At 47.5% G+C, this 12,609-nt stretch overlaps 1 pseudogene; it reads right to left on the bottom strand.

Moving 5' to 3' along the window:
• Positions 1-12,609, bottom strand: part of LOC124010678 — a 46,066-nt pseudogene that overhangs the window by 18,928 nt on the left and 14,529 nt on the right.

Here is a 12,609-nt window from a genome sequence, read left to right as displayed (position 1 = left end):
ATGTCTAAGTTAACTCAATGAAAAACGTCTGGCCAATTGTACAGAAATGACTTTTGGCAGGAGAAAACACATTAAATCTATTAATGGAATATCCAACACCCACACATTCACATCACAGCTAGGGGTAAAAAAAAGAAGATTAGCCATCTTTGGGAAGTTAGTGGCACACAATTACGTGGGGACATGACCTCTGTAATGGGCTGTCAGAATAATTTAGCAAAGAAAAGGGGACATATATCCAAATGGACTGGGAAACACAGAGGAGCACGTGCACGTAGAGGCACGCACCCGCACACACACACACACGCACGCGCACAGAGGTGCACACACACACACACACAGAGGCACACACACAGAGGCGCACACACAGAGGCGCACACGCGCACAGAGGTGCACACACAGAGGTGCACACACAGAGGTGCACACACAGAGGTGCACACACAGAGGTGCACACACAGAGGTGCACACACAGAGGTGCACACACAGAGGTGCACACACGCACACAGAGGTGCACACGCACACAGAGGCGCACACACACAGAGAGAGGCGCACACACAGAGAGGCACGCACACAGAGAGGCACGCACACAGAGAGGCACGCACACAGAGAGGCACGCACACACACACAGAGGCACAGAGGCACAGAGGCACACACAAATTATAGTAGAGCAACTCATGAAAACGGCTGAAAGAATAAGACAATTAGAGGGAGTCAAGGTTCTACCACAACCACTTTGCACCTCTTTCCTTTGAAAGGGCCTGAGTGTAAAATCAATGAAAACCTGATTACGTTCCAAATGGTACCCTATGAGCTCGTCAAAAGTAGTGCACCATACAGGGAATAGGGTGCCATTTGGGAAGCACCCAGTGATGCACTCTCCTTTGACATGCCAATGAACGGTCAGGACATCGAGATGGGAGAACAATCCACAAGAACCACTCTAAAAGACATTTGAGCTTGACCTTGACAAACACTAGCCCCCTCATTGTCTTCAGGAAGAGAGCGGCTCCCATGGTCAGCACATAAACTCTTGAGTAGTATTGAACATGAGGGTTAAGCCTCATGCTATCGTTTGCCAACGCTGCCACCGTTTCATTGGTTTTGTTCTCCAGGATTAATGATGTGTTCTGAGAGCAGATGAGAGCAACAAATCCCCATGAAGGAAACACACACAGGGCCGCCTCGGAAAAAAACAGAATGTATATCTAATGAATGAGATAAATAAAACAAAGTCAGCTAAGTACTGAATCCAATATAGAATCCATGAAAGAAGCAGCCATTCGAATGATGTCGCTATTCCAAACGCATTCTTCAAATTTGACATGGGACGACAGCTTTGCAGCGCAACTGTTTTTCGGTGGCGCGTCCCTTGTTTTTATCATGTTTACCGCGTTTCTTTTTTAATTGCTCGTGTTAGGATTAATGCTCTCACTTTCCCCAATACAACTCAGTGATGCGCAGAAGTAGTGTTTCTTGTGGTAGACATAGCCTCTACAGTGTACTGAGACATCCCTCTCAAGGTAGGCAGAAGTTGCCCTTTGCCACTTTTTTTTCATTCTAATGTTTCTAATAAGGATTGGGGGGGTATGGTAATCTGACCCTAATTGTGTGTCTGTGTGTAAGGCCATCATTTTGATCGAGTGGATCATCATTTGGATCCAGTGCAGAAAAACAAAAAAAAAACAAAAAAAAACTCACCCCGCTTCCCTGGCGGATCCAGTAGCTCAGCCAACAGTTACTGAAGGCGATGCAGCCGGTGGTGAAGAGGAGGAGGTTGATGATGAAGGCACAAGGGCCTCCAGCTGCTTTGATGAAGGCCTTGTACACATCCCAGGCCACGGCGTCAGAGCCCTTCTCCTCCGCTTTCATGAGCTGGTCTGGAGAGTAAAGAGCAGGAAAGAAAGGCGGAAGGGAGGGAAGGAGGGAAGAAGTAAGAAAGGAATAAAAAAAGAGACCCATGTGAGTCATTTCATTATTTCAAGCCAACTGTTTTGGATGGAACACAGTAACACATTCTATCCATAGCGGTCGAGTCTCACCTTTGTGTCTCCATCGAAGGTCTGGCGACTTTAGCGACAATTGCGGTGGACTCAACCTTTTCCTCTCCCTCCTTCTCCTTATTTTTCAGGTTATTTTTCACCAGGTTCTAGGAAAGAAAGCCAGAGAGAGCTACAGCATAAGACCCCACAAATCCTGGCGAAGCCATAACAATGGCCAGTAAGTAATTTAAACAGGGTCTTTAGCGGTGCGACACCGGTAAATCAATGCACGCATAAATAATGAAAGGCCTTGTATGCGCTAACATTTCCCAGCCACCCGCTTGGCTTCTCCTGTCTCATGAATTATGCAGGATGGATGTATGATGTCATTGTGTAAAGAGGGATGACAAAGGTGTTTTTACATAAAGGAGAGCTGGAGCTGGAGTAGCCTGGTCCCAGATCAGTTTGTGTTGTCTTGCCAACTCATGTGCTGTCTTGCCAACTCAGACTAGCCTAGTCATAGATCTGTTAGTAAAACAGCACAAACAGATATGTGACCAGGCTAGTTGGACGTGCGCCGTGTGTTTGCCATTACCTTCTGCTGTACACTGTTTAAGGGGTGGTGTAGTCACCGTCTCTTCCCATGAGCTGGTTGTGGGTGCCATGCTCTGCAATCTGCCCTTCCTTCATCAGAATCACGTTGTCACACTCTGCCAGGTACTGAGAGAGTGTCAACACCAGTGATATATGTGATTCTCCTGTTGCACAATGATCACTGAGCTACTGTATCTACAGTGGGGCAATAATGTATTTAGTCAGCCACCAATTGTGCAAGTTCTCCCACTTAAAAAGATGAGGCCTGTAAATTTTCATCATAGGTACACTTCAACTATGACAGACAAAATGAGGGGAAAAAATCCAGAAAATCACATTGTAGGATTTTTAATGAATTTATTTGCAAATTATGGTGGAAAATAAGTATTTGGTCACCTACAAACAAACAAGATTTCTAGCTCTCACAGACCTGTAACTTCTTCTTTAAGAGGCTCCTCTGTCCTCCACTCGTTACCTGTATTAATGGCACCTGTTTGAACTTGTTATCAGTATAAAAGACACCTGTCCACAACCTCAAACAGTCACACTCCAAACTCCACTATGGCCAAGACCAAAGAGCTGTCAAAGGACACCATAAACAAACTTGTAGACCTGGACCAGGCTGGGAAGACTGAATCTGCAATAGGTAAGCAGCTTGGTTTGAAGAAATCAACTGTGGGAGCAATTATTAGGAAATGGAAGATATACAAGACCACTGATAATCTCCCTCGATCTGGGGCTCCACACAAGATCTCACCCCGTGGGGTCAAAATGATCACAAGAACGGTGAGCAAAAATCCCAGAAATACACAGGGGGACCTAGTGAATGACCTGCAGAGAGCTGGGACCAAAGTAACAAAGCCTACTGTCATGTTTTGTCATTTATTATCTTGTCTTGTCCCTGTGCTTCCCATTCTATTCGTTTCCCTCTGCTGGTCTTATTAGGTTCTTTCCCTCTTTCTATCCCTCTCTCTCCCCCTCCCTCTCTCACTCTCTCGCTCTCTCTTCTCTCTATCGTTCCGTTCCTGCTCCCAGCTGTTCCTATTCCCCTAATCATCATTTAGTCTTCCCACACCTGTTCCCGATCCTTTTCCCTGATTAGAGTCCCTATTTCACTCCTTGTTTCCCGTACCTGCCCTGTCGGATCCTCATTTATAATTCACCGTGCTGTGTCAATGTTTTGCCCTGTCGTGTCGTGTTTCCCTCAGATGCTGCGTGGTGAGCAGGTGTCTGAGTCTGCTAGGTTCAAGTGCCTTCCCGAGGCAACCTGCAGTTCTCGATCAAGTCTCCAGTCTGTTCTTGTCTTTACGTGTAGTATTATGCTTTTTGTTTTGTAAAGTTTATTCTGGATTAAATACTCTGTTTTCGCCAAGTCGCTTTTGGGTCCTCATTCACCTGCATGACAGAAGGATCCGACCGAGGAATGGACCCAGCGACTACAGACGCTCGTAACACTGCCGTCGAGATCCAAGGAGCCATGCTCGGCAGACACGAGCAGGAATTGTCTGCTGCTCGCCATGCCGTGGAGAACCTGGCCGCTCAGGTTTCCGACCTCTCTGGACAGTTCCAGAGTCTTCGTCTCGTGCCACCTGTTACTTCCTGGCCTGCCGAGCCTCCAGAACCTAGGGTTAATAACCCACCTTGCTACTCCGGGCAGCCCACTGAGTGCCGCTCCTTTCTCACCCAGTGTGAGATTGTGTTCTCTCTCCAACCCAACACATACTCTAGAGAGAGAGCTCGGGTTGCTTACGTCATTTCACTCCTTACTGGCCGGGCCCGAGAGTGGGGCACAGCTATCTGGGAGGCAAGGGCTGATTGTTCTAACAATTACCAGAACTTTAAAGAGGAGATGATTCGGGTTTTTGACCGTTCAGTTTTTGGTGGGGAGGCTTCTAGGGTCCTGGCTTCCCTATGCCAAGGTGATCGATCCATAACGGATTACTCTATAGAGTTTCGTACTCTTGCTGCCTCTAGTGACTGGAACGAGCCGGCGCTGCTCGCTCGTTTTCTGGAGGGACTCCACACAGTGGTCAAAGATGAGATTCTCTCTCGGGAGGTTCCTTCCTGTGTGGACTCTTTGATTGCTCTCGCCATCCGCATAGAACGACGGGTAGATCTTCGTCACCAGGCTCGTGGAGGAGAGCTCGCATCAACGGTGTTTCCCTGCTCCGCATCGCAACCATCTCCCTCCTCTGGCTCTGAGACTGAGCCCATGCAGCTGGGAGGGATTCGCATCTCGACTAAGGAGAGGGAACGGAGGATCACCAACCGCCTGTGCCTCTATTGCGGATTTGATGGACATTTTGTTAATTCATGTCCAGTAAGAGGCCAGAGCCCATCAGTAAGCGGAGGGCTACTGGTGAGCGCTACTACTCAGGTCTCTTCATCTAGATCTTGTACTACTATGTCGGTCCATCTACGCTGGACCGGTTCGGGTGCTACATGCAGTGCCTTGATTGACTCTGGGGCTGAGGGTTGTTTCATGGACGAAGCATGGGTTCGGAAACATAACATTCCTTTCAGACAGTTAGACAAGCCTACGCCCATGTTTGCCTTAGATGGTAGTCATCTTCCCAGTATCAAATTTGAGACACTACCTTTAACTCTCACAGTATCTGGTAACCACAGTGAGACTATTTCTTTTTGATTTTTCATTCACCTTTCACACCTGTTGTTTTGGGTCATCCCTGGCTAGTATGTCATAATCCTTCTATTAATTGGTCTTGTAATTCTATCCTATCCTGGAACGTATCTTGTCATGTGAAGTGCTTAATGTCTGCCATCCCTCCCATTTCTTCTGTCCCCACTTCTCAGGAGGAACCTGGCGATTTGACAGGAGTGCCGGAGGAATATCATGATCTGCGCACGGTCTTCAGTCGGTCCCGAGCCAACTCCCTTCCTCCTCACCGGTCGTATGATTGTAGTATTGATCTCCTTCCGGGGATCACTCCTCCTCGGGGTAGACTATACTCTCTGTCGGCTCCCGAACGTAAGCCTCTCGAGGATTATTTATCTGTGTCTCTTGACGCCGGTACCATAGTGCCTTCTTCCTCTCCGGCCGGGGCGGGTTCTTTTTGTTAAGAAGAAGGACGGTACTCTGCGCCCCTGCGTGGATTATCGAGGGCTGAATGACATAACGGTTAAGAATCGTTATCCGCTTCCCCTTATGTCATCAACCTTCGAGATTCTGCAGGGAGCCAGGTGCTTTACTAAGTTGGACCTTCGTAACGCTTACCATCTCGTGCGCATCAGAGAGGGGGACGAGTGGAAAACGGCGTTTAACACTCCGTTAGGGCATTTTGAGTACCGGGTTCTGCCGTTTGGTCTCGCCAATGCGCCAGCTGTTTTTCAGGCATTAGTTAAAGATGTTCTGAGAGACATGCTGAACATCTTTGTTTTTGTCTATCTTGACGATATCCTGATTTTTTCACCGTCACTCGAGATTCATGTTCAGCACGTTCGACGTGTTCTACAGCGCCTTTTAGAGAATTGTCTCTACGTAAAGGCTGAGAAGTGTTCTTTTCATGTCTCCTCCGTTACTTTTCTCGGTTCCGTTATTTCCGCTGAAGGCATTCAGATGGATTCCGCTAAGGTCCAAGCTGTCAGTGATTGGCCCGTTCCAAGGTCACGTGTCGAGTTGCAGCGCTTTTTAGGTTTCGCTAATTTCTATCGGCGTTTCATTCGTAATTTCGGTCAAGTTGCTGCCCCTCTCACAGCTCTTACTTCTGTCAAGACGTGTTTTAAGTGGTCCGGTTCCGCCCAGGGAGCTTTTGATCTTCTAAAAGAACGTTTTACGTCCGCTCCTATCCTCGTTACTCCTGACGTCACTAGACAATTCATTGTCGAGGTTGACGCTTCAGAGGTAGGCGTGGGAGCCATTCTATCCCAGCGCTTCCAGTCTGACGATAAGGTTCATCCTTGCGCTTATTTTTCTCATCGCCTGTCGCCATCTGAGCGCAACTATGATGTGGGTAACCGTGAACTGCTCGCCATCCGCTTAGCCCTAGGCGAATGGCGACAGTGGTTGGAGGGGGCGACCGTTCCTTTTGTCGTTTGGACAGACCATAAGAACCTTGAGTACATCCGTTCTGCCAAACGACTTAATGCCCGTCAAGCTCGTTGGGCGTTGTTTTTCGCTCATTTCGAGTTTGTGATTTCTTACCGTCCGGGTAGCAAGAACACCAAGCCTGATGCCTTATCCCGTCTGTTTAGTTCTTCTGTGGCTTCTACTGATCCCGAGGGGATTCTTCCTTATGGGCGTGTTGTCGGGTTGACAGTCTGGGGAATTGAAAGACAGGTTAAGCAAGCACTCACGCACACTGCGTCGCCGCGCGCTTGTCCTAGTAACCTCCTTTTCGTTCCTGTTTCCACTCGTCTGGCTGTTCTTCAGTGGGCTCACTCTGCCAAGTTAGCTGGTCATCCCGGTGTTCGAGGCACTCTTGCGTCTATTCGCCAGCGATTTTGGTGGCCGACTCAGGAGCGTGACACGCGCCGTTTCGTGGCTGCTTGTTCGGACTGCGCGCAGACTAAGTCGGGTAACTCTCCTCCTGCCGGTCGTCTCAGACCGCTCCCCATTCCTTCTCGACCATGGTCTCACATCGCCCTAGACTTCATTACCGGTCTGCCTTTGTCTGCGGGGAAGACTGTGATTCTTACGGTTGTCGATAGGTTCTCTAAGGCGGCACATTTCATTCCCCTCGCTAAACTTCCTTCCGCTAAGGAGACGGCACAAATCATTATCGAGAATGTGTTCAGAATTCATGGCCTCCCGTTAGACGCCGTTTCAGACAGAGGCCCGCAATTCACGTCACAGTTTTGGAGGGAGTTCTGTCGTTTGATTGGTGCGTCCGTCAGTCTCTCTTCCGGGTTTCATCCCCAGTCTAACGGTCAAGCAGAGAGGGCCAATCAGACGATTGGTCGCATACTACGCAGCCTTTCTTTCAGAAACCCTGCGTCTTGGGCAGAACAGCTCCCCTGGGCAGAATACGCTCACAACTCGCTTCCTTCGTCTGCTACCGGGTTATCTCCGTTTCAGAGTAGTCTGGGTTACCAGCCTCCTCTATTCTCTTCCCAGCTTGCCGAGTCCAGCGTTCCCTCCGCTCAAGCGTTTGTCCAACGTTGTGAGCGCACCTGGAGGAGGGTGAGGTCTGCACTTTGCCGCTACAGGGCACAGACTGTGAGAGCCGCCAATAAACGCAGGATTAAGAGTCCTAGGTATTGTTGCGGCCAGAGAGTGTGGCTTTCCACTCGCAACCTTCCTCTTACGACAGCTTCTCGTAAGTTGACTCCGCGGTTCATTGGTCCGTTCCGTGTCTCCCAGGTCGTCAATCCTGTCGCTGTGCGACTGCTTCTTCCGCGACATCTTCGTCGCGTCCATCCTGTCTTCCATGTCTCCTGTGTTAAGCCCTTTCTTCGCACCCCCGTTCGTCTTCCCTCCCCCTCCCGTCCTTGTCGAGAGCGCACCTATTTACAAGGTACATAAGATCATGGACATGCGTTCTCGGGGACGGGGTCACCAATACTTAGTGGATTGGGAGGGTTACGGTCCTGAGGAGAGGAGTTGGGTTCCGTCTCGGGACGTGCTGGACCGTTCACTCATTGATGATTTCCTCCGTTGCCGCCAGGATTCCTCCTCGAGTGCGCCAGGAGGCGCTCGGTGAGTGGGGGGTACTGTCATGTTTTGTCATTTATTATCTTGTCTTGTCCCTGTGCTTCCCATTCTATTCGTTTCCCTCTGCTGGTCTTATTAGGTTCTTTCCCTCTTTCTATCCCTCTCTCTCCCCCTCCCTCTCTCACTCTCTCGCTCTCTCTTCTCTCTATCGTTCCGTTCCTGCTCCCAGCTGTTCCTATTCCCCTAATCATCATTTAGTCTTCCCACACCTGTTCCCGATCCTTTTCCCTGATTAGAGTCCCTATTTCACTCCTTGTTTCCCGTACCTGCCCTGTCGGATCCTCATTTATAATTCACCGTGCTGTGTCAATGTTTTGCCCTGTCGTGTCGTGTTTCCCTCAGATGCTGCGTGGTGAGCAGGTGTCTGAGTCTGCTAGGTTCAAGTGCCTTCCCGAGGCAACCTGCAGTTCTCGATCAAGTCTCCAGTCTGTTCTTGTCTTTACGTGTAGTATTATGCTTTTTGTTTTGTAAAGTTTATTCTGGATTAAATACTCTGTTTTCGCCAAGTCGCTTTTGGGTCCTCATTCACCTGCATGACACCTACCATCAGTAACACACTACGCCGCCAGGGACTAAAATCCTGCAGTGCCAGATGTGTCCCCCTGCTTAAGCCAGTACATTTCCAGGCCCGTCTGAAGTTTGCTAGAGAGCATTTGGATGATCCAGAAGAAGATTGGGAGAATGTCGTATGGTCAGATGACACCAAAATATAACTTTTTGGTAAAAACTCAACTCGTCGTGTTTGGAGGACAAAGAATGCTGAGTTGTATCCAAAGAACACCATACCCACTGTGAAGCATGGGGGTGGAAACATCATGCTATGGGGTTGTTTTTCTGCAAAGGGACCAGGACGACTGATCCGTGTAAAGGAAAGAATGAATGGGGCCATGTATCGTGAGATTTTGAGTGAAAAACTCCTTCCATCAGCAAGGGCATTGAAGATGAAACGTGGCTGGGTCTTTCAGCATGACAATGATCCCAAACACACCGCCCGGGCAACAAAGGAGTGGCTTCGTAAGAAGCATTTCAAGGTCCTGGAGTGGCCTAGCCAGTCTCCAGATCTCAACCCCATAGAAAATCTTTGGAGGGAGTTGAAAGTCCATGTTGCCCAGCAACAGCCCCAAAACATCACTGCTCTAGAGGAGATTTGCATGGAGGAATGGGCCAAAGCAACAGTGTGTGAAAACCTTGTGAAGACTTACAGAAAACGTTTGACCTCTGTCATTGCCAACAAAGGGTATATAACAAAGTATTGAGAAACTTTGTTATTGACCAAATACTTATTTTCCACAATAATTAGCAAATAAATACATTTAAAATCGTACAATGTGATTTTCTGGATTTGTTTTCTCATTTTGTCTGTCATAGTTGAAGTGTACCTATGATGAAAATTACAGGCCTCTCTCATCTTTTTTAGTAGGAGAACTTGCACAATTGGTGGTTGACTAAATACTTTTTTGCCCCACTGTATATAGGAGAAAGCAAAGTCTAGATAGGGTTTTTCTCATTTCCTTTCACTAGTAGTCCTTTCAGACTAAGCATCCCAAACATATACAAAAGAGACTAGCTAAGAAAGCCCATTCATATCATTATAGAGGAATAAAATCATTTCCGATGATGTCGCCATATTAAACAAGTCACTTATTTGCTGCAAATCATTCTGAATCTCACATCATTCAGATGATCAGTAGCTAATTTTACCTGAAGCTGCTGTGTGACAAAGATGGTCTTGCCCTTGGACACTGTGCGGATGGCGTTGTGAAAGAGCTGAGAGCCCACGTGGGTGCCCACGGCACTGAGAGGATCATCTGGGCGTAGAATGGGTCAATCGCTGTACAGGGCACGTGCCAGGCTTACTCGCTGGCGCTGCCCGCCACAGGTTGGCACCCCTCTCCCCGATCTAGAGTGAGAACATTGAGACAATGTTGACAAAATGTATCAAGGATTATTTCTCAATACATGGGCATCATAGGTCAGAACAGATAAGGACATAAAGATAGTTACATAAACACTTGTGTTTCCTCATAAAATACTACAGTGCTCCCCAAAACATTCCATCTATAAACGCATGTACTACTTACTAGCCTTGTACATAGTTATTCCACTTTCTGCTACACTGTAAGGTCTATGCATTGTACAGTGTGGCCATAGTTAATATTGAGAGGATATCCAACAGAGAGATGTAATAAGAGGTCTGATACATACCTCAGTCATATCCCCACAGGGCAGCTCTGTCAGATCAGGGATCAGGCAGCAGGCATCGAGCACAGAATTATACCTAATAAGGAAACACTGCCAAGGACATGAGTTAACATGAGAGGGAAACAGTCATTGTCGAGAGAAATGAGTAAGCCATGAGTTCGAAATGTCTTTGGCCCTTGTCAATGTGAAACTATCAAACTATGACATCCAAATGTGGTTTGTTATGGACTACAGACAATTAGCTGTTGATTTTATATACACAAAATCAATCAATCTTACTTGTCTTCATCATATCCTTTTCCAAACAGGACGTTCTCTCTCAGTGAGTCGTTGAGGATCCAGGCCTGTTGAGCGACATACGCAAAGCCACCACTGGCTGCCACGTTGACCTCCAGCAGGGTCATCTGTTAAACACCAGGGATAAGACTCATGTTAAATACATATTAGAGGTAAAGCTGACCTGGGCCAAAAGTCAAATACTTTCAGGGAAATACTTGAGCAGCGTTTGACTTCCTTTTCCCAGTACAATGGAACCAATGGAATAGTCCCAAAAGTGTGAATTTCAGACTTAGTCAAACACACCTCAAATGCTTTCAAGTCTAGTTTGTAAGGGAATCCCCCACTAAGCTGGTGATATTTAAAGGGCAATGATCTAGATCCTCACCTGTCCCAGTAGAGCAGACAGAAGCTCTTTCCACTCCCCACACCTCCACAGATTCCTACCAGCGTCCCCTGCAGATTAGAATGATACCAGTGATGTTATATTATGGATTTGTATTGAAATGTCCATTTCAAAGGAAAGAAGTGCAAAGTTGTGGTACAACCTTGACTCCCTATAATTGTCTATTCTTTCAGTCGCTCTCTTTCTTCCATGAGTTGAACTACTATATTTGAAAGTGCCTGCAGGCTAAATCCATTTTTCTGTCCAGTGCCAGTGTCTCAATGCTTTAGAGTGTGTTTGTAAATGAGCCGTTTAATTCTTGACGCACAGATCGATTCGATGCCGGGTCTTGTGCAGCGGCGGGCGGGTGGTGGAGCTCTGGGTGGAGGAGATGGTGCTCTGGGGGCTCTCCTGTTCCATGTGGGTGAGGAGTTTTTGTCCGTTGGGACTCTCGTTGTTCCCCTTGACCTTCTCTGCAATGATATACAGGCTCAGTTTCTCCTCGCGCAGTACACGTCACATCCCGCCTCTTTTCTTCTTGTGGACAGTGATGGCTTTGGTGGGAGCTTTGGCCTTCTCCCAAGCTAACGTGGCATCACGGAACTCCACGGAATTCATAGGGCTGTCCGTTTTGGCCATCACAACCTCTCGGTCCTCCATCAAAAAGAGTCTCTGTTGACACACACAGATATGATAAGATGGACATTGAAAATTTGCATGAGGAGCTGATGAATTAATATGTCCATTTTGAAGTGCTGACAACCGTCCTTGCTGACTGAACGCTAGCTGACTTTGTGCCACAATCATTCCCAATTTTTGTACAACGATCTCATCTGTCTTTTTTCTACCCGAAATCGGTTGACTGCTACAAAACCCTCTGATAAAGCTCGTACAGCCAAGAGCGTGACCTTGAGGGCAAAAGTCATTGAGTTGAAGACTGTGACAACAGTGAAGGCCTGAAAGGTGAGAAGGGGTCCAGCATAGTTCATTTAGTGAAATTCCACCTCTTTAAAAGCTACCGGTAGCTATTCGAAGCAGTTCCTCAGTTCCTGAAAAAGCACTTAATTCTTTAAAAGCTATTGACAGAGGGGCTTACCTTGGCTGCAGTGACGTCATAACCCAAGGCCATGTGTAGAGTGAATGTGCAGACACTGGAAGTCACCACAAATATGGGAGGCACGCCCACTGTGAGGCTCTGAACATAACCAGCCCTCTCCAATATCCCCCTCTCCTCTGAACACACCGAGGGAGAGAGAGAGAGAGGGCCTCGCGGCCATAAATGGTATAAAATGTACTTTTAAAATTGTGGGCCATTGGCAGCTGTCCAAGTCAAGTGCCCGTCTTGCCCTCCTTGTGTTCATGTATGTGTACATCTCCCAAATGTACAGTACCTTGTCAAAAGTTTGGACACCTACTCATTCAAGGGTTTTTCTTTATTTTTAGTATTTTCTGCATTGCAGAATAATAGTGAAGACATCAAAACTATGAAATAACACATATGG

The sequence above is a fragment of the Oncorhynchus gorbuscha genome, linkage group LG23, assembly GCF_021184085.1.
Source record: "Oncorhynchus gorbuscha isolate QuinsamMale2020 ecotype Even-year linkage group LG23, OgorEven_v1.0, whole genome shotgun sequence".
NCBI lineage: Eukaryota > Metazoa > Chordata > Actinopteri > Salmoniformes > Salmonidae > Oncorhynchus > Oncorhynchus gorbuscha.
This window is presented reverse-complemented; position numbering and strand designations above follow the sequence as displayed.